Here is a 22,400-nt window from a genome sequence, read left to right on the forward strand (position 1 = left end):
GTGCAACTGATCGTCTTGGCACACATATGCTTTTGACGTGGGATTTTGCTATTTCACCACATTCTTCAAACAGAGTCTACTGCTTACAATGGCTCAATTCTGGTAAAAAGTAGAGTTTGGCAAGTCACAAAATGAATAGGGAGAGCCCAGTCGAAGAGGAGCCCGAGGCACGAGCTGATCCATCAACCGATAACAGTCTGTAAAAGATGCAGCAAACGTTACTTAAAAACAAGGTATATGCTCTTTTATATCTAGCAATAGGTTATTTCTTGAAAACATGTGCTATGCTTTATTTCATTACATATACTGCAGTGGCATTTGTTAATAGTAATACATGCATTTTACCAATGAAGCATCCCCTCTCCAGAGCACTGACAACATGTCCACTCTGGGTGTGTTGGGTTTATTGGTTTTATCACTAATCCGGCAAGTTAGCTGAAAATACTGCTGTTAGTCCCAGTATTGTTCAGTGTTGCTTTTACAGGTAGTGTGGTCAGGTGCGATTGAATGTTTTTCTTTGTATCTCTTCTTCACCAAATAAAAATCAACAATGTTTCTTTTCTTTTAATCCACATTGTGCTTGTCTCCCACTGTGTATCCTGGTACATCATGTCACTTTGCTATGTGTACGGAAGTGAACAATCACTGGAAACAAACACTTTTATAATTCTGCAAATACTGTTATCTGTTTTTCTTCTTTACTGCTATTCATGTCTTTTATCATCTGGTATTTCAATGTCCTACATAATTTGAATTTTATCTTTTTCCGTAATTCATTCCTCTCACAATAACTGCACTCTTTAGCTCTTGTCTATGTACTCAGATGGGTCAATATTATTTTTGATGTTCTTAAGTTCTTTTCAGAATCTCTGCATCTCTGGGATTATTTCCATGTGAGTTAAATGAAGGAGTGTATTCACTGAGGGCTGTGTGGGATCCAAAATTGAGAAAAGCCCTTCTCACTTTCAGTGCCCTTCTATGTTTTCCCCCTCTGTGTTCGCTGATGACTTTGTAGCTCTAATCGTCGACTAAAGCTCTTCCCACATTTATTGCACTTGAGTGGCTTTCTCCCTGTGTGTGTTTGTTGATGTTTTCGTAGGGTTGATAACTGACTAAAGCTCTTCAAACATTCACAGCAATCATATAGTTTTTTCCCTGTGTGTATTCGCAGATGTGTTTGTAGGTCTGATAATTGACTAAAGTTCTTCCCACATTCATTGCACTTGAATGGTTTTTCTCCTGTGTGAGTTCGCTGATGATACCTTAATACTGAAGAGAAGCGAAAACTACTGTTACATTCACCGCAATGATAGGGTTTTTCCCCCCTGTGTGTCCGTTGATGTGTTTGGAGGTTTGATAATCGACTAAAGCTCTTCACACATTCACTGCAGTTGAATGTTTTTCCCCTGTGTGTGTTCACTGATGAATTTGTAGGTATGATGACTTACTAAAGCTCTTCCCACATTCATTGCACTTGAGTGGCTTTCCCCCTGTGTGTGTTTGCTGATGTCTTTGTAGGTCTGATAATTGACTCATGCTCTTCCCATATTCATTGCACTTGAATGGTTTTTCTACTGTGTGTGTTCGCTGGTGATACCTACAATAATAGGGTTTTTGGGTGTGTGTTCGCTGCTGACCTTTTAGGTCTGATAAGTGACTAAAGCTGTTTACACATTAATTGCACTTGAATGGTTTTTCCCCTGTGTGTGTTCGCTTATGTCTTTGAAGGTGTGATAACTGACTAAAGCACTTTGCACATTTACTGCACTTGAATGTTTTTTTCCCCTGTGTGTGTTTGTTGATGTCTTTGAAGGTGTGACAACCGACTAAAGCACTTTGCACATTCACTGCACTTGAGTGGTTTTTCCCCTGTGTGTGTTCCCTGATGATACCTTAATGCTGAAGAGTTGCAAAAACTACTGTCACATTCATTACAATGATAAGGTTTTTCTCCCGTGTGTGTTCTCTGATGACGTTTTCGGCCAGATATCTGACTAAAGCTCTTCCCGCATTCATTGCACTTGAATGGTTTTTCCCCTGTGTGAGTTTGCTGATGATTCCTTAATGCTGAAGAGTCGCGAAAACTACTGTTACATTCACCGCAATTATAGGGTTTTTCCCCCCTGTGTGTCCGTTGATGTGTTTGGAGGTTTGATAATCGACTAAAGCTCTTCACACATTCACTGCAGTTGAATGTTTTTCCCCCTGTGTGTATTCACTGATGAATTTGTAGGTATGATGACTTACTAAAGCTCTTCCCACATTCATTGCACTTGAGTGGCTTTCCCCCTGTGTGTGTTCGCTGATGTCTTTGTAGGTCTGATAATTGACTCATGCTCTTCCCATATTCATTGCACTTGAATGGTTTTTCTACTGTGTGTGTTCGCTGGTGATACCTTAATGGTGAAGAGCTGCAAAAACTACTGTCACATTCACTACAATGATAGGGTTTTTGGGTGTGTGTTCGCTGCTGACCTTTTAGGTCTGATAAGTGACTAAAGCTGTTTACACATTAATTGCACTTGAATGGATTTTCCCCTGTGTGTGTTCGCTTATGTCTTTGAAGGTGTGATAACTGACTAAAGCACTTTGCACATTTACTGCACTTGAATGGTTTTTTCCCCTGTGTGTGTTTGTTGATGTCTTTGAAGGTGTGATAACCGACTAAAGCACTTTGCACATTTACTGCACTTGAATGGTTTTTCCCTTGTGTGTGTTTGTTGATGTCTTTGAAGGTGTGACAACCGACTAAAGCACTTTGCACATTCACTGCACTTGAATGGTTTTTCCCCCGTGTGTGTTTGATTATGACGTTGAAGGTGTGATAACCGACTAAAGCACTTCGCACATTCACTGCACTTGAATGGTTTTTCTCCTGTGTGTGTTCCCTGATGATACCTTAATGCTGAAGAGTTGCGAAAACTACTGTCACATTCACTACAATGATAAGGTTTTTCTCCCATGTGTGTTCGCTGATGACGTTTTCGGTCTGATATCTGACTAAAGCTCTTCCCGCATTCATTGCACTTGAATGGTTTTTCCCCTGTGTGAGTTTGCTGATGATTCCTTAATGCTGAAGAGTCGCGAAAACTACTGTCACATTCACTACAATGATAAGGTTTTTCCCCTGTGTGTGTTCGCTGATGACTTTTTAGGATTGATAACCAACTGAAGCTCTTTGCACACTCACTGCACTTGAATGGTTTTTCTACTGTGTGTGTTCGCTGATGATACCTTAATGCTGAAGAGCTGCAAAAACTATTGTCACATTCACTGCACTTGAATGGTTTTTCTCCTGTGTGAGTTTGCTGATGATTTTGGAGGCTTGATAATTGACTAAAGCACTTTGCACATTCATTGCACTTGAATGGTTTTTCCCCTGTGTGTATTCGCTGATGATTTTGGAGGATTGATAATTGACTAAAGCACTTTGCACATTCACTGCACTTGAATGGTTTTTCCCCTGTGTGTATTCGCTGATGATACCTTAATGCTGAAGAGCTGCAAAAACTATTGTCACATTCACTGCACTTGAATGGTTTTTCTCCTGTGTGAGTTTGCTGATGATTTTGGAGGCTTGATAATTGACTAAAGCACTTTGCACATTCATTGCACTTGAATGGTTTTTCCCCTGTGTGTATTCGCTGATGATACCTTAATGCTGAAGAGCTGCAAAAACTATTGTCACATTCACTGCACTTGAATGGTTTTTCTCCTGTGTGAGTTTGCTGATGATTTTGGAGGCTTGATAATTGACTAAAGCACTTTGCACATTCATTGCACTTGAAGGGTTTTTCCCCTGTGTGTATTCGCTGATGATTTTGGAGGATTGATAATTGACTAAAGCACTTTGCACATTCACAGCACTTGAATGGTTTTTCCCCTGTGTGTATTCGCTGATGATACCTTAATGCTGAAGAGCTGCAAAAACTATTGTCACATTCACTGCACTTGAATGGTTTTTCTCCTGTGTGAGTTTGCTGATGATTTTGGAGGCTTGATAATTGACTAAAGCACTTTGCACATTCATTGCACTTGAATGGTCTTTCCCCTGTGTGTATTCGCTGATGATACCTTAATGCTGAAGAGCTGCAAAAACTATTGTCACATTCACTGCACTTGAATGGTTTTTCCCCTGTGTGTATTCGCTGATGATTTTGGAGGATTGATAATTGACTAAAGCACTTTGCACATTCACTGCACTTGAATGGTTTTTCCCCTGTGTGTATTCGCTGATGATACCTTAATGCTGAAGAGCTGCGAAAACTACTGTCACATTCACTACAATGATAAGGTTTTTCCCCCGTGTGTGTTTGCTGGTGACTTTTTAGGATTGATAACCAACTGAAGCTCTTTGCACACTCACTGCACTTGAATGGTTTTTCTACTGTGTGTGTTCGCTGATGATACCTTAATGCTGAAGAGCTGCAAAAACTATTGTCACATTCACTGCACTTGAATGGTTTTTCTCCTGTGTGAGTTTGCTGATGATTTTGGAGGCTTGATAATTGACTAAAGCACTTTGCACATTCCTTGCACTTGAATGGTTTCTCCCCTGTGTGTATTCGCTGATGATTTTGGAGGTTTGATAATTGACTAAAGCACTTTGCACATTCACTGCATTTGAATGGTTTTTCCCCTGTGTGTTTTCGCTGATGTATTTCGAGGTTTGATAAGCAACTAAAGCACTTTGCACATTCACTGCAATGATATGGCTTTTCCCCCGTGTGTGTTCGCTGATGTCTTTGAAGGTTTGATAACTCACTAAAGCACTTTGCACATTCAGTGCACTTGAATGGCTTTTCCCCCGTGTGTGTTCGCTGATGTCTTTGAAGGTTTGATAACTCACTAAAGCTCTTTACACATTCACTGCACTTGAATGGCTTTTCCCCTGTGTATGTGTGCTGATGAAGCTTGAGTAGTGATGTCAAACTAAAGCTCTTGCTGTATGTGTTTGATTCTTCTTTCTTGGTTAGTGTTTGTGGATCGGGTATATATTTGTCTACATCCCATGACTGCATTTCCTGATGGGCCGACATGGCTGATAAAGCACTTGTGTTTTTCTCACACACTTTATATGTGTGCAGTATTTTACACGTTTGATTTCTGTTTTAACAATAAAATGCAATAGCCACCAAATATTTGCCACACTCCTAATATGTAGACGGTGTCTTTGTAGGCGATTGTGCCTTCAGATTGGATTATGGCTATGCACGCCTGCGGGTAAAGATGTATCTTCCTTCTGGCCAGTGCAAATTAGGACAGTCTATTGTATTGTAGATACAAGAACTCCTCTTTCATTTACCTGTCAGTTGTCTGGCTCCGCTCTGTTTTGCTCTTCTCTGGTTACTGGTTTGTCCAGAAAGAGTTTACAATTCACGGAATGATGGCTTGTCATCATTTTATAAAACAGAGCACTGCAGTAATCACATCATACCGATCCCATGATCAAAGCTGGTGTTGGACACTTGTTTATACAGGAGGTGGTTTGTTATTGTTGTTGCCTTAATTTTCCTAAGGTCATATCTTCGTCTTTTGGCGTGGAGGTGCACAGCTAAGCCTCTTGCAATCACTGAAATGCCCTTGATGCTTCATCCGGGATCTGTCTGTTTGTGTGCAGGTTCATCTGTCGCCGACTGCGCTGATGTTCTCCTGAATACTGTAGCTCATTATTTCTGCTATGATTGAAGATTTACAGCATTCGCCTCATTATTTCACACATTCAAGGCTTGTTTTCTGTTGGATGTAAAGATATTTAAAATTACTAAATTGAAACATAATGGAATGAGAATTCACAATGTTTAACTGGTTGTAAAAGACATTTCGGGGGAGATTTACCAAATCTCCACACAATGCAGCGCAGCCCTCCCCCCGCGAGGCTGCGCTGCGTTGCGCGACAGGAAGGGAACAGGAGAGCACCACATTTTCAGAGATATGGCTCTCTCCTTCCCTTCCCCTTGCGGGATTACAGCGGCCCTGCATCACGCACACACCTTAGCACCAGAGCGCTAGGGTGTGTGTGTATGTGAGTCCAGCATCGGTTTTGTACAGGAAGGACAACCTTCCTGTATAAAATATTGTGTCAGACACGAGGGAAGGGTTTTCCCACTTTGTATGTGTGTTGTGCAGTGCAGCACGCATGCAAAGTCAGAAAAGGAAGGAGAAATTAAATCATTTCTCCTTCCTTGTGTCTAGTTTAAAAGGGTGCAGTTTTCACACGATAAACGCAATCTACTGTATTTGGTAAAATTAAAAATACCTTCACCAAACTTAGTGTATTATTTATTCCTTCATACCGACTGTTGGTTATTCCTACTATTTCTGATACCCAGGTTTAGAAGGGTTATTTGGGTATATCCCTGTTGGTTTTGAACTACTGTAGTGTAGTTCCTATATTCCCAATAGGTTCTGCGCATTGGAATAATATATCCTATAGATTAGACGTAGGACTGAGGTCGACTAGGTCTCTATTGAATATACTAAACTTAATAGTGAGTGCCAGCTAGCTCAGAGGTCACTAGAAACTTTCTCGAATTCCCAAGAAGGGATTAGTTTCTGACAACCGCATAAACATGACAACTTTGTTTCCCAAGAATAAGAAACATATCTCTAGAGTCATGGAAACAATATATAGGTATTTCACTCAGTCAATCTTGCATGCTTCGTTTCAACAGAGTTTGAAGAGAAATAGAGAGATGGGCATTTTCAATAAAAAGGTTTATTGAACAGTCTTCTTTCTCATACAAGAGAAGTAAACTGCTACAATCGTTAAGCAGACTGCAAAGTATAATGCGTACAGCGAGAATAGTAATATAAAATAATACTGTAAGAGCATTGTATGGTTTCTGAGCCATTTAAAAATACATACATAAATACAGAGACTAAAATACTCAACTGGTGCTTCTAAAATACGCCTACCCCGATGTACCTAGCCTAAGTCTAGTACAAGGGAAGAAGTAAGTATTGTGTAGCATAGGTTGAGTTTTCTTTGCCAAGAATCTATCCAAGATTTCTCTAGGTTCTAATCAGCTCCATACCTTAGTTAAAATGAAGGAGGTCTGGTATCTCTGTCTCGGGACTCGATTTCCTAACACCCCGCAAGGGGAGCTTGGAAACACTGGAGCTGGATTCTCGTCAGGAGAAGAGACAGCTTCCTGATCAGTGCTGGAGGGTCGGCTTCCTTCGGCACTTGCTGTAGCGAGCTCTGTCGTGCAAGTATTATTATATTATTATATTATTATATTTATTTTTATAGAGCGCAACAGCTACCCTAAGGTTTCCCGGCGCTAAGAAAGAGGCTGAAACAGGTAACAAGGGGAAAGGGACAGTTGAGCAGATGAAGTTTAGTTATTGGTTAAACAACCATGTCTTCAGGTTCTTACGGAATTGCAAATAGCATTCATTTGTGCGGAGTTGGATTGGAAGGGAGTTCCATAACAAGGGGGCCAGATAGGAAAAAGAGCGACCTCCTTGTCTAACTCGATTGATCCTGGGTACCTGGAACTTATGTTGAGTCGAGGAGCGTAGAGTTCTAGTAGGGACGTATTGTTTAACCAAGGAGCTCAAATATGCAGGGGCCTTACCGGCCTTAATTCTATGCATGAAACATAGAGCTTTAAATTTTGCTCGTTGTTCAATCCGGAGCCAATGGAGACTCCGGAGACCAGATGACGTAGAGGATCTTTTTGGTAACATGCATATCAGTCTCACAGCTTCATTTTGCACTGTTTGGAGTTTCTTGGTAACATCCTTGCATACTCCCAGGTATAAGATGTTGCCGTAGTCCAGCCTAGAAGTAATTAGAGCTTGGACTACAGTTTTTAGTGTATTCTGGGGGAGCATCCACCTGATTTTCCTTAGCCACTTGAGTATGGTAAAACACGTAGCTGCCACTCTGACCGTTTGCTGTTTCATAGATAGGTTTTCATCAAAAATGATGCCCAGGTTGCGAGCATTGGTAGAGGGGGTGGGTGTCGGCCCCATCTGAGAGGGCCAATGTTGTGGGCCCCACAAGGAGGTTTGTTTTCCAAATAAAAGTAATTCCGTCTTTCCTCCATTGAGTTTTAGCTTATTCTCAAACATCCAATTGGCAATGTTGGAGAGGCCCAAATGGAGGGAAGATGGGTTGGAATGTGCATTTGCCGAGAGTGAGTAAACAATCTGGGTGTCGTCAGCGTATGAGTAAATTGTCAACCCAGATTGTTCGGCTAAACGGGCAAGGGGACTGACGTATAAATTAAATAATAAAGGGCTGAGTATCGAGCCCTGGGGAACCCCATAAGGTTGATTATGGGGTTGAGAAGAGGATGTGGCCGAAAATACTTGAAAAGTTCTCTCAGAGAGAAAACTACTAAGCCAAGCCAGTGCTGGTCCTGTGATACCATAGGTTTGCAAGGTGTTAAGGAGGATGGTGTGGGAGACCGTGTCAAATGCGGCACTTAAGTCGAGTAATATAAGTGCCACGGTCTCCCCTTCATCCACTTGCCGACGTATGGTTTCAGAGACACCAAGTAAGGTGGATTCCGTTGAAAAACCTGTCCTAAAACCGGATTGGGATGTGTGAAGAAGGTGATTGGATTCTGTGAAGTGAGTGAGTTGGGAGACAATATGTTTCTCCAAAATTTTGGAGAAAAGGGGCAGCAGCGAGATTGGACGGAAATTAGAGGGGTCGTTTGGATCTGCGGTAGATTTCTTTGGAAGAGGTGAGACCATGGCATGTTTCCAAGCTTTAGGGACTTCAGCCTCTCTCAAAGAACTGTTCAGAAGCTCTAAAATGAGCGTGAGGGAAGGGGTGTCAAGTGAAGGAAGGATTTGGGGGGGGAAAGGGTCAAGGGGAGAGCCAGACTTAATAGTTTTTATAATTTCGTGTAATGAAAACAAGTTCAGGGGGACCCAGTTGGTTAGAAGCTGGGGGTGAGTGGCTGAGACGGGGTGATTAATAACTTTTCCTGATTTGGACAAGCTTTCCGGGGAGTTCGGGACTGATGGAGGACTATTTGGGTCTTTGAACTCCTCATAGATTTTGTCGATTTTATTTTGAAAGAATTCTGCCAGAGCATTGCACTGTGCAGAGTCTAGGGAGGGTGCTTTTGGTTGGCAGGATGAACCAGATAAATCCCGGATGATTTTAAAAAGTGCTTTGGGCCGATTTTGGGCATTTTCAATAGTTGTTTTAGCAAATTCGGCTCTAGCTAATGCACAATTTGCATGGTAGTTCAGCAGGGCTGCTTTATATAATAATTTTTGTGCGGGATCATAGTGTGCACGCCATCTGCGCTCAAGATTTTTACAGGTTGTTTTTTCCAGCCTAAGGGCATCAGTAAACCAGGGAGCAGGAGGATGGAGTGGAGTTTGGTTTATATTTTTCTGAGGAAGACATGTATTTATGGCAGAACTGAGCCAGTTTTGGATAGTTGTAGCATCTCCTATATTTGTTGTGTTGATTAAGGGCCTGGTGTCCCTAAGACAGGTATTGAGCTTCATAGCATCCAACTTTTTCCAGTTCCTTAACACTCTGGGACCAGATGAAGCTTTACGAGAGATGGTCAGCTGTGGTGTTGCTATTGTAAATTCCACTAAATAGTGGTCAGACCAAGGAATAGGCTTCGGTGGTTTGCAAATGATGTTATCTTGATTGAAGAAGATTGGATCAAGGAGATTACCTGCCTTATGGGTTGGACCTTCATTATGAAGGGTGAGATTTAAGGCCGATAGATCTGCTAAAAAGTTGGTACTGGTGTGACTGGAGATGTCATTTAGATGGATGTTTAAGTCTCCAACTATCAAAAAGTTGGTTGCCTCTAGTAGATATGGTGCAATGAGCTCGGGAAACGAAGCAGCCCACGTGCTGGCTGTGCCCGGGGCTCGATATATTAAAGCACCAGATAGAGTGAAATTCGAAGATAACTTAAGCTTAAAAGAACCAGCTTCACAATTGGGAATGTCAAGATCCATCCATTGACATACATAGGAGTTTTGAAAAATGATGGCGATACCACCCCCTTCTTTATGTGTTCTGTTTTTGCTAATATAGCTATAGTAAGTAGATAGTCGAACTGCTCCAAACCACTGTGTCTTGCTAGAGCAAGTGGAGGTATATTTATACCTTGAAGGTGTATAGGAATGCCATAGTTTGACATAAAGTCGGGCATAATAACGTCAGAAAAGAACCCCTAGGGAATAGTTGTTCTTTGGAAAGTACATGAGTTCTTGGACAAATCAATATTCGAGCAAGGGGAAGTTCTCTAACTGCTTAAGCCGATTTTCCAAAAAATCGTTGTGACGTTTGGTACGGGTAGAAGTAGCCATGCCTGTATTTGGTCTGCATGGGCTATGTCTAAATAAGGACTTGATTTCTATGCCTATATAAGGGCAATGTGAATCGTACCTATATAAGGGCAAAAATCGGGAAAATTCACTCGGAGCCTAAAACGCCACACAACACCCACTCCACTTTATTATGTACGACATTACTAAGTTCTAATCACATAAAACATATCTATCATGATGTGTTAAAACCCATCCAAAAAACATAAAATTTCATTGGCTGTACATGAAATAGAGCATTTGTGCTGAACGCATTTTAAAGCAATGTTTCATTCAAAGCATATATTTTTGACATTTGAAAATGCTATCCGAATGAATCATGAAAATACATTTATGAAATGGCTCTTCAATACAGAAAAGAAGTCGAGCAGATTATATGAACTGTTTGTATGAGGACAAGGTCAAATATTGTCTCTTGGAAGTCTATCAAAGAAATCTAGTTCTCTATGAATAGTTCTTCTTTAAGCAGATTACTTGGTGCCAAAAAATGAAAAAATAAGAATTTGGAAAAACAAAAATTATTCACAGAAAAAATAGAGTCCCAAAGTTAGAACTTTGTTTTGAAAAATGAAGGTCAAATTCAGAGTCTCTCAGAACACTGCCTGCCAAATCAAAAGTCAGTGTTAGGGCTTGGAGAAAACATCAAGTCTTCTAAGTCTGTAAAGAATTTGTCTACCATTGTAGGTGAAAGTTGTATTACCTCATTAAGCAGATTAACTGCACATAGATGTGAACCATCACCGTCAGCGTCGGTCGCTTTAGCAATGTTCGAAGTAGATGGTACCTGTGCGCCTGTTGTTCCTCGTACCTCACCTTTAGCATGTTGCATCTGTGAGATCTCAATGAATGCCTTCATCAGGATTGGTAGCCGCTGGGGATAACACAGTGCATGAGCCATTACTGGTCCAAACAAAGTATCAACTTCAATTAGCATGACTGATGGGAGTGTCAGACAGATGTCTAGCACCCATTCCTCTCCACATAACAGGCATCGTAGAACAGGCAAGATGCAATCTTGCCATATTGGTCTGAATGATAGAAACCATGTGGTACTCAATTCTCTTAAACAAGTTAATCCCATAATTTGGATATGCGCTCACAACACCTCATCGCCAGAAGAGTGTTCTCCAAGGTGATCTGGGCATCGTTGGTGAGTTGGCTTGCCATATCGGAGCAGAAGGAGCAAAAATAGTATCCCTGCTGCGAGCCCCAAAACGAGATGCAGTCTGGCAAACACAGAGGGCACGAAGTTTGGAAATATGCCTAGGACAGCTTGAAAAAGTGCTAACAGTCCCGAAAAAAACTGTCTTAAATACATGTACAATACCACTCACATCAGACATGTTTAAGATATGACCTAACATTTCCGAGAAATGTTTAGGGCAGTTTGTTGTTAAAAGGGCATGTATATCTGCAGAAGTCCTTGCAACTTGCAGATTATACGTCTCTTTGGCCGAGGTCAGTGGCACAGTTTTCTGTAAAAGAATGGCTTTCAGTCTGGTTAAAGTATCAATTCGTATAGAAGAGATGTTCAGTGACGGCCATAACGGCGACTCCCCGTCTGTCTTTGTTTTAGGAAACAATACTTGATTACAGCAAGTGATCCTGTCTGACACAGTTACGAGATAGGCTATTCCTGGCAACATGCCACAGCAGCTGTGATCATTCAACACAATATAACTTCCATTAGAAAGTTGCCTAAAAATTGGATCAATCACCGAAGCTGGTGAACCTTGCAGGTGGCAGGATAAGTTATTTGTGGAACCATCGCAGGCCCTGTGCAAATTAATATCCCTACATATAAGTGAACCGCATAGTGCATTTTCCCAACCTGGGTGTATGGGTAGACTCGGGCCTTACGTTCGAACCTCAGATCATACGTGTGGTGGGGACTTGCTTTGGTGTCCTCAAAGGTCTACGCAAAACTATGGACCTTCTCCCTATAGAAGCTGGAGGACGCTGGTGCACGCTTTTGTCACCTCGCGATTAGATTATGGCAACTTACTGTATTTAGGTGCCACGGTCAGGAGTCTTGACCGGTTGCAGGTGTTGCAAAATGCAGCGGCTCGTTTGGTACTTAGGCTCCCTAGAAGGGCCGCTTCAAAAAGGGCCCTGGTTGCTCTTCACTGACTTCCTGTCAGGAAGAGAATTGTGTTTAAGGCCCTCTGTACGTGCCACCGGATCATTCAAGGCATGGGGCCTAGGCACCTGCAGAACCTCATCACTATCTACAGGCCCGTCCGGTCCCTTAGATCCACTGGAACTGGCCTGCTGGTGATCTCTAAAGTCAAGAAGGCCCGAATGGGTGGCAGATCTTTCCGGCTCTTGGCAGCTAGGAGCTGGAACGAACTCCCGCCTGAGCTTCGGTTGGAACCCTCTGAGACCAGGTTCAGAAGAGAGCTCAAAACACACCTGTTCCTTCACTAAAGAGCCTGGGCGCCTGAGTCTGGGTAGGGGGCTCTGGGATTCTCACTCACCACAGCGCGGGGACACGCCGGTGGGCATAACCAGGCGCTTTACAAGCTTCCCTATTATTATTATTATTATTTGTACCACTAAGAAACACTTCTTTCCCCCACTCCAACATCTGTGTGTATAAGGTAAATCCTAGGATGTCTTGATATATTCTTTATTCAACCTTTCATATAGTCCTGCTGGTATATGTTTTAAGCAATACTGAAAATGGAAAATCGTCATAGGCAGAGTAATTGTACCATGTATTATCCACTCTGTCACTGGTTTCTCAGAAACAGTTAATAGCAATCTTTCCAGTTTTTCAATGCTCAGCACTGTATTTTCTGTGCCCCTCTGTGCCAGTGTGATTCGTTTATCTGTAAGGTCAAATTCAGAAAACAATGACGTGGTGTTGATTCGACGCCAAGGCACATAGCCTGAACAAAGGTTTTGCAACGTCCAGCCCAGTAGCATTATAGAACGCAATTGTGATTGACCAAGTTGCAACATGACTAAGTCCTGTTCTATTATGTCTATGGCAGAGGATAGTATGCAGTCCAAAGAATATATACTGGATGACAGAGTCATTAACCCATTGTCAACTACAGAAAGAGATTTCTCTAAGATAATACGATCAATTTCTGGAATACGTTCTGCAGACTCTGCTTGCGTAATCTTCCATGCTTCATTATAAGCAGCATAGATACCGGAGTATATGAAACATTTATGACACAGTTTAGTAGGTCCTTGTAAGAAGTCCCTTATATCAATGCCATCTTTAAGTAAAGATAAGTGTTGTTTCACTTCCTTTAGTGTAGATCTGTGTAGCCACTCAAGGCGCAGTTTTCCCACACTGTACGATGTTACTATCCCTGGATGTTGTCTCTGGATATATCTTGGATCTGGCCTAGTGAATGCGAACCCTTGTGTCTTTTTCTGAAATCTATCTTGACAGTTGTTTGTGTCTGTGGGCCAGATTACCCATTTTTTTCCAAGTAGGATCTGTTCGGTTTTGAAGAAAAATAGTATGTACGTCGACCACCCCTTCTGTAGTGTTTTTACTATCAGGTGTCAGTGTAGGTATGAACAGATTGTTTAAATCTTTTATCTTGGCTAACCCAAGACAAGATGTCCCTGAAAGGGAAGTCATCTGCAAACAAATAGCCACACAATTCAATCAAAGTGTTATTAAGATATATGGCATTCCTAAGGTTTTGATCACAGATCGTGGATCTCAAATTCTATCCTATTTTTGGAAGGCTTACACAAGGGGTTTGGGAATTGAGACACGTTATTCAATGAGTTTTCATTCATAAACAGATGGTCAAACTGAAAGGGCCAATCAAGAGTTAGAAAAGTATCTCAGACTGTTTCTCTTGGATCAAGAGGGAGAGTGGCTTGATCGAGTTTGCACATAATAATGCTAAGAATGCCTCTGCTGGTTTTTCCCCTTTCTACTTGTATTATGGAAGGCATCCAAATACTATGGCTTCCTCGCAAGAAGTGTTGGTGCCTGTAGCACAAAACTTTGTACAGCATCTTAGCAAGGTACACGAGTCTGCCACCAAGAACTTAATGAAAGCTAAGGAACGCTACAAGCAAAGTGCAGATAAAAAAAGAAGACCAGAACCAGATTTAAGTAAAGGGGACAGGGTTTGTTTAAGCACAAGAAACCTAAAGCTTAAAGGAAATAGAAAGTTTCAACCCCGATTTATAGATCCATTTCTTGTGGAGCAAGTAGTGAATCCAATGACTTTCAAACTAAAACTACCACCACAGCTACAAATACACCCAGGGTTTCATTTTTCTCCTCTTAAAAAGGTTTCACCCCATTTGAAAGAATTGAGAAACAGAGAACCTATTTTAGTGGAAGGACAAGAAGAATTTGAAGTTAAAACAATCCTAGTTTCAAAGTCCATTTAAGGGAAAATCTTCTATCTTGTAGACTGGAAGGGTTTTGGCCCAGAGGATAGGTCAAGGGTGGAACAATCAGATGCTCATGCTCCCCGATTAACTAAGATTTTTCGCTCGTAAACTCCTCACAAACCTCAGCCCGGAGGCTAAACCTTGCGAGGGGTTACTGTCAGGGTGCAGGAAAAAGGAATCAAAGCTCTTCATTGTCCCGCAGTTGCGGGTCTAGTCCTGTTGTCCTGGACACGGGCGCGAGGTCTAGACAAGCTGTGAAGTGCGCCGGTTGATTTTAGAACCACGCACTCACCAACGGATTTTCTGTAGTCTAGTTAGATAGAAATAGTGCAGTTTTATGCCAGGCTTTGGCGCAGGTTAGAGCGCTTTGGTGCGTCAGTTAGTTAGGTAATTTAGAACTAAAAAGAAATACCAATGTAAAGTAAATAGAAAAAAATATATAAATAGAAGAATTAATACTTACCCATTGAATACTTCAGTTCCTGATTTCTTCGTTGCTTGGTTGAGGGCAGAGCCTCCAGAAGGTTCCTAAGGGAGAAGTAACAAGAATTCAGAAGATAAGAAAGTAAGAAAGTAAGGCAGAGAGTGAATGAATGAATGAGTGAAAAAGAATAAATGAACTCACAGAGTTAAAGGGTGCTAAAATGTTATTTATAATGCAGGTTACCAAAGGATAAAATACTTATATTGTAGAATAGAAGAGGAGCAAAAGCCATAGGCACTCTGGGTAAGGAAATAGAGAGAGAGTATGAAAGTGGAGAAGGAATTGAAGGAAAATAGTAATGGTGTGCTTTTCTTTTACAGTGTTTTCCACTCATGTTTAAAGAAAGAGAGGGAGTAAGAAAGGAATAAATCGGAGTATGGCAGAAAGGAAGAAGTAGAGTGGAAGAGCCAGAAGGTCAGGCAGTGTCTTCTCTGTCCCATTACCCTTTCCTCCAGCTGGGTTCGCACCGCCACTAGTTAACTCTTCAGTTGGTGGCTGTGGGAAAACCAGTGGGGGAATTTGGAAAATCTCATTGTTCTGCTCCTGGGAGTGTCTGCACTGTCAGTAAACTCAGCCCTTGACAACAGGCCTCACCTCCTCTGCACCCCCTGGACAGGCCTCACCTCCTCTGCACCCCCGTAGACAGGATTCCTCTCCTCTGCACCACCTTGGACAGGACTCTCCTCCTCTGCAACACCTTAAACAGGCTCACCTCCTCATGCTCAGCTCCTCTTCTCCCCAGGACTGGCCTCACCTCCTCTGCACACCTAGACTGGCCTCACCAACTCTGGACCCCCTGGACAGGCTAACCTCATCTGCACCCCCTGGACAGGCCTCACCAACTCTGGACCCCCTGGACAGGCTAACCTCATATGCACCCCCTGGATAGGCCTCACCTCCCCAGCTCCCTCTGGAGAGGCATCTTCCCTGCACCCCTGGACAGGCCTCTCCTCCTCTGTACCCCAGGACAGGCCTACCTCCTGTGAACCCTGATGGAGCGAGCTGGAGTTACAAAATTTTGTATACCCCTCGTGAAGTCATTACCTCATAATAGTAATCTTTATTAATTGTGTGAAGTGGTTTAACTAATCAACAAGAGTATAATGTGCAAACACAAATACACGTGGGAGTACTAATCTGCTTGAATGGCAAGATATAACTGACTAATCAATGTTGTTGTCATTTTGTGAGACTAATGCAAAACTTTCGAAATAATAAAAACGGCATGAATGTGCTTTTGTCTATGTAATTGTGGCATCGAGAAAAAGGATAAGTGAGTATAAAACGCGTACATGTCGCTTATTTGCTAGGTAACAATTAACAGGGAAACCTTAGTAAGGGGGGAGGTAAACAGAAAGGCTAAATTTCTATAATTAACGTTTATTTGTGTTTATTTCTATGATAGTTCCCGTTTTGGCCTGTGAGGCCTACACACAAAATCGCTGCAGTACCAAACTGCGAGTGAGAGCCGGAATGCGCATGTGCGCTTTTAGCAGGATTGAATGCGAGCTGCCTGAGCCTGCAAGGGAGTCAGTTCAAGGACAGACTGCCCTGGAAACCCTGTTGGCTGCCAAAAATCTTTTCGCTTCACCATTGTATAACGTGGGAATTGTCGGCTATATTGCGAGTTGCAGACATGACTGTGACGGACACTGACAAAGACAATAGCTTCTTTAAGATCTGCTGAAACTGCACAAGTTGAATTTTGTAACGATGAGGTGATGCTCATCCACCCTCGGAATTGTCCAATCAAATTTTGAGTTTTTGATGATAGATACTTTTATTTAGATAGGGTTAGAGAAAATAGTGTATAAAAACCCCTGATTTTACTTAAGAAAAAACCCTTTCTCGATTTCCTCCTGAGATGCTGATTGAATTCTAATGCGTATGGACTTTGTTATTTTTTCTTAACTTTTGGACTTGATTTGAAGTAGAGCTCTGTAGGTAAGGAAGGTTGCTAGGAAGATAGAGAATGAATTTTTGGGAACTATTTGTCTTTGCTAAATCATGTCCTTTGCTTTAATAATAAATGTATATTTCTAATTTTTCTGAAATAAATGTTTTTGAACTAAATCTTTGCTTACATTTTGAATATAGAAATAAAATTAAAGAATACATTGATGGACATGTTAATCTTATAGTAAAATAAAATTTGGTTAAATGGAGAATTAAGCTGGTCTTGTATTTTCCTACGCCTAATTTTTTACTAGCTGATCCATCACCTGGCGTGTCTAATCCATTGTCTTGTTAATAAAACCATGGTAAAATACATTTAAACTGCAGTTGTAAATAGTATAAATATTTAGATTTGGTTTAGGCACTCCACTATGATACAGCCGCTCTCCTTTGAATCTCACTGATCCATGAAGTAGCGTGAATGTGTTTTATGAGTAGCTCGCAGTGTTATGGGCCCCACTGTAGAGAAAATGAATGATTTGGTACTTCAGGGAAAGGTGGATACGTTTTAGAAATCATTTCCGGAGGAGCGCTGCATCAACCCCCTAGACAGGCCTCACCTCCTCTGCCCCCAGGGCAGGCCTCACCTCCTCTGCTCCTCCTGGACAGGCCTCCCCTCCATTGCTCAACCTGGACAGGCCTCACCTCCTCTGCTCCCAGGACAGGCCTCACCTCCTCTGCTCCTCCTGGACAAGCCTCACCTCCACTGCTCAACCTGGACAGGACTCACCTCCTCTGCTCCCCCAGGACAGGCCTCACCTCCTCTCCTCCCCCTGGACAGGCCTCACCTCCTCTCCTCCCCCTGGACAGGCCTCACCTCCTCTGCCCCCAGGACAGGCCTCACCTCCTCTGCTCCTCCTGGACAAGCCTCACCTCCACTGCTCAACCTGGACAGGACTCACCTCCTCTGCTCCCCCAGGACAGGCCTCACCTCCTCTCCTCCCCCAGGACAGGCCTCACCTCCTCTCCTCCCCATGGACAGGACTCTCCTCCTCTGCAACCTCTCACCCCAAAAAGGACATGCCTCACCTCCTTGGCACCCTTTGGACAAGCCTCACCTCCTCTGCAAACCTGAACAGGCCTCACCTCCTCTGCGCCCCAGGGACAGGACTCACCTTATCTGGACCAGCTACACAGGCCTCCTCACCTCTGCACCCCCCCTCCCCCCCCCCGGACAGGCCTCACCTCCTCTGCAACACCTGACAGGCCACACCTCCTCTGCACCCATGGACAGGCCTCTCCTCCTCTGCACCCCTAGACAGGCCTCACCTCCTCTGCACCCCTGGAAAGGCCTCTCCTCCTCTGCAACCCTGGAAAGGCCTCTCCTCCTCTGCAACCCTGGACAGGCCTCACCTGCTCTGCACCACTGGACAGGCCTCAATCCCTCTGCACCCCTGGACAGGCCTCACCTCATCTGCACCACTGGACAGGCCTCACCTCTTCTGCACCCCTGGACAGGCATCACTTTCTCTTCACCCCTGGACAGGCCTCACCTCCTCTGCACCCCTGGACAGGCCTCACCTGCTCTGAACCCCTGGACAGGCCTCGCTTCGTCTGCACCTCTGGACAGGCCTCACCTCCTCTGCACCCCTGGACAGGCCTCTCCTCCTCTGCACCCCTGGACAGGCCTCAGTTCCTCTGCATCCACGGACAGGTCTCAGCTCCTCTGCACCTCCTAGACAGGCCTCTCCTCGTCCGACTCCCCGGACAGGCCTCACCTCCTCTGCACCCCAGGACAGGCGTCTCCTCCTCTGCACCCGTTGACAGGCCTCTCCTCTGCAACCCTGGACAGGCCTCACCTCCTCTGCACCTCTGGAAAGGCCTCGCCTCCTCTGCAACACCTTGGACACGCTCACCTCCTCTTCTCCCCAGGACAGGCCTAACCTCTTCTGGACAGGCCTATCCTCCTCTGCACCCCTGGACAGGCCTCTCCTCCTCTGCCCTCTGGACAGGCCTCACCTCCTCTGCACCCCTGGACAGGCCTCACCCCCTCTGAATGCCTGGACAGGCCTCACCTCCTCTGCTCCCCTGGATAGGCCACACCTCCTCTGCACCCCTGGACATGCCTCTCCTCCTCTGCACCCCTGGAGAGGACTCACCTCCTCTGCACCCCTGGACAGGCATCTCCTCCTCTGCACCCCTGGAGAGGCCTCACCTCCTCAGCATCCCTGGACAGGCCTCTCCTCTGCACCCCTGTACAGGCCTCTCCTCAAGCACCCCTGGACATGCCTCTCCTCCTCTGCACCCCTGGAGAGGCCTCTCCTCATGCACCCCTGGACAGGCCTCTCCTCATGCACCCCTGGACAAGCCTCTCCTCAAGCACCCCTGGACAGGCCTCTCCTCTGCACCCCTGTACAGGCCTCTCCTCAAGCACCCCTGGACAGACCGCTCCTCCTCTGCACCGCTGGACAGGCCTCTCCTCATGCACCCCTGGACAGGCCTCTCCTCATGCACCCCTGGACAGGCCTCTCCTCAAGCACCCCTGGACAGGCCTCTCCTCTGCACCCCTGTACAGGCCTCTCCTCAAGCACCCCTGGACAGACCGCTCCTCCTCTGCACCGCTGGACAGGCCTCTCCTCATGCACCCCTGGACAGGCCTCTCCTCATGCACCCCTGGACAGGCCTCTCCTCAAGCACCCCTGGACAGGCCTCACCTCCTCTGCACCCCTGGACAGGCCTCATCCCCTCTGCACCCCTGGACTGGCCTTACCTCCTCTGCACCCCTGGACAGGCCTCTCCTTCTCTGCACCCCCTTGGACAGGACTTACCTCCTCTTTCATACATGGACAGGCCTCTCCTCCTCTGACCCCTGGACAGGCCTCATGTCTTCTGCTCCCCTGGACAGGCCTCTACTCCTCTGCACCCCTGGACAGGCCTCACCTCCTCTGCATCCCTGGACAGGCCTCACCTCCTCTGCACCCCTGGACAGGCCTCACCTCCTCTGCCCCCTGGACAGGCCTCTCCTCCTCTGCCCCTCCTCTGGACAGGCCTCTCGGTGAAGGATTCTCATTAAGGACAGAGGAGCCCAGAGTTCATTCCACCCCATCCAGCGCCTCTGACTCTGCCCTGAGCCTCGGGGCGCTATGCACCTTCCCCGAAGAGAGACACTTCTCCCCTGGACAGGCATCACCTCATCTGCACCCCCATGAAAAGGACTCACCTCCTCTTCACCCCTGGACAGGCCTCTCCTCCTCTGCACTCTGGACAGGCCTCTCCTCCTCTGCACCCCCTTGGACATGTCTCTCCTCCTCTGCACCCCATTGACAAGCCTCGACTCCTCTGCACCCCATTGACAGGCCTCGACTCCTCTGCACCCCTGGACAGGCCTCACCCCCTCTGTACCACTGGACTGAACTTTCCTCCTCTGCACCCCTGGACAGGCCTCACTGCCTCTGACCCCTGAACAGGCCTCACCTCCACTGCGCCCCTGGATAGGCCTATCCTCTTCTGCACCCCTGGACAGGCCTCACCTTCTCTGCACCCCCTGTGCAGGCCTCACCTCCTCTGCACCCATGGACAGGCATCACCTCCTCTGACCCTTGGACAGACCTCACCTACTCTTCTCCCATGGACAGGCCTCACTTCCTCTGCACCCCCTGGACACGCCTCACCTCCTCGGCTCCCCCTGGACAGGCCTCACCTCCTCTGCACACCCTGGACAGGCCTCACCCCCTCTGCATCCCTGGACAGGCCTCACCTCCTCTGCATCCCTGGACAGACCTCGCATCTTCTTCACCCCTGGACAGGCCTCACCTCCTCTGCCCACCTCACCTGTTACTACTGCCACAACGCACCTGCATGGATACATCACAGCGGGTTAAACACCTCACCCATTACTATTGCCACAACGCACCTGCCTGGATACATCAGAGCAGGCTAAACACCTCACCAGTTACTATTGCCACAACGCACGTGCATTGAAACATCACAGCGGGTTAAACACCTCACCCGTTACTACTGTCACAACACACCTGCATGGATACATCACTTCAGGTTAAACGCCTCACCCGTTACTACTGCGACAATGCACCTGCATGGATACAACACAGCAGGTCAAACACCTCACCCGTTACTATTGCCACAACTCACCTGCCTGGATACATCAGAGAAGCCTAAACACCTCACCAGTTACTATTGCCTCAACGCACCTGCATGGATACATCAGAGCTGAATAAACTCCTCACCCGTTACTACTGCCACAACGCACCTGCATGGATACATCACAGCAGGTTAAATACCTCACCCCTTACTACTGCCACAACGCAGCTGCATGGATACATCACTCCAGGTTAAACACCTCACCCGTTACTATTCAATTCAATTCAATTTTATTAAAATATGTTTTCGGAACTCCGTGGAGATCCACATATTATACAATTACAACACACAATGAAAAAAATTTTGACCATATAAAACAACTCATACTGGCAATAATTATACAAAACAGTACCGATCTACTAATAAAGTTCTAAGAAACATTTAAAAAAGTTAAAAACTTTGTTGCAGAAAATTCCATTTGGGGGACTAAGAATAGCATCCAACAAAGCTGTTGCAGAAGAAATACCAAATTGAAAACAAGCAGGTTTTATCCAGACACGCCGATATGACAATAATGCGGGACAAACTAGCAGGGCGTGTTTATAGTCTTGAATTGCTAAGTTACAGTGGTTGCATACATTAGATATTCCGTACCATTTGGCCAACAACTTGTTCAGGGGGAGCAAGTCCTGCCTGAGAAGTAGCCAAAAACGGCGTACACCGTGTGGGATGTTCCATGATAAGTAGGGTTGAATTTGTCTGCATAAATAGGAATCAACAACTTGTGTGGCCCCCTTTTTTTGTAATATTGAATTCCGATCCCTCTCGAAACTTAGTTTCCATGTTACTTGTTTTAGTTGTAATTTCAATTGGTTCATGGAAAGCGCTAAGATGGATGCTTCCTCCAACTCCAGGAGAGAAATAGCTCTCCTGTAATTTTTTAATAGAATCGAGTATACGTTTAAGGGGCCCATCAACTCTTTTGTAATAAGGGATCGGAGAGTGGATGGCTTTCCTTTAATCAGACTAATGACCCAACGAATCACTCCTGCGAGTCCCTGAGCCCAGCTACTCCTAAGGCCTAGTTCTAGGCGCAGGGTTGCAGCACTACAACTATTATTAACTGAGGTTAAGTTTCTCAGTAGGGAGCCCTCCACTGTATCTAAGAAGCCCCATTCCGCTATGTCAATTAATTCTACCCCATAGAGCAGAGTCG

The 22,400-nt window shown here is 44.9% G+C and overlaps 3 pseudogenes across 3 annotated transcripts in view; all 3 read right to left on the reverse strand.

The window, feature by feature from the left end:
- Positions 1–265: 265 nt before the first annotated feature.
- LOC147737143 (uncharacterized) lies at positions 266–1,668 on the reverse strand (annotated as a pseudogene). The gene has a single exon (XR_015295984.1). The product of XR_015295984.1 is annotated as an uncharacterized LOC147737143 (transcript).
- On the reverse strand, positions 266–2,590 carry LOC147737144 (uncharacterized; annotated as a pseudogene). The gene has a single exon (XR_015310125.1). The product of XR_015310125.1 is annotated as an uncharacterized LOC147737144 (transcript).
- A 198-nt stretch (positions 2,591–2,788) lies between these two features.
- LOC147737145 (uncharacterized) overlaps positions 2,789–22,400 on the reverse strand; it is a 39,383-nt pseudogene continuing 19,771 nt past the window's right edge. The window contains exons 2-3 of the transcript XR_015310083.1: positions 15,170–15,234; positions 2,789–5,736 (exon numbers count right to left, since the gene is read on the reverse strand). The product of XR_015310083.1 is annotated as an uncharacterized LOC147737145 (transcript). The remainder of the gene's footprint in view (positions 5,737–15,169; positions 15,235–22,400) is intronic.

The sequence above is a fragment of the Lissotriton vulgaris genome, chromosome 1_1 (genome assembly GCF_964263255.1).
Source record: "Lissotriton vulgaris chromosome 1_1, aLisVul1.2, whole genome shotgun sequence".
Classification (NCBI taxonomy): domain Eukaryota; kingdom Metazoa; phylum Chordata; class Amphibia; order Caudata; family Salamandridae; genus Lissotriton; species Lissotriton vulgaris.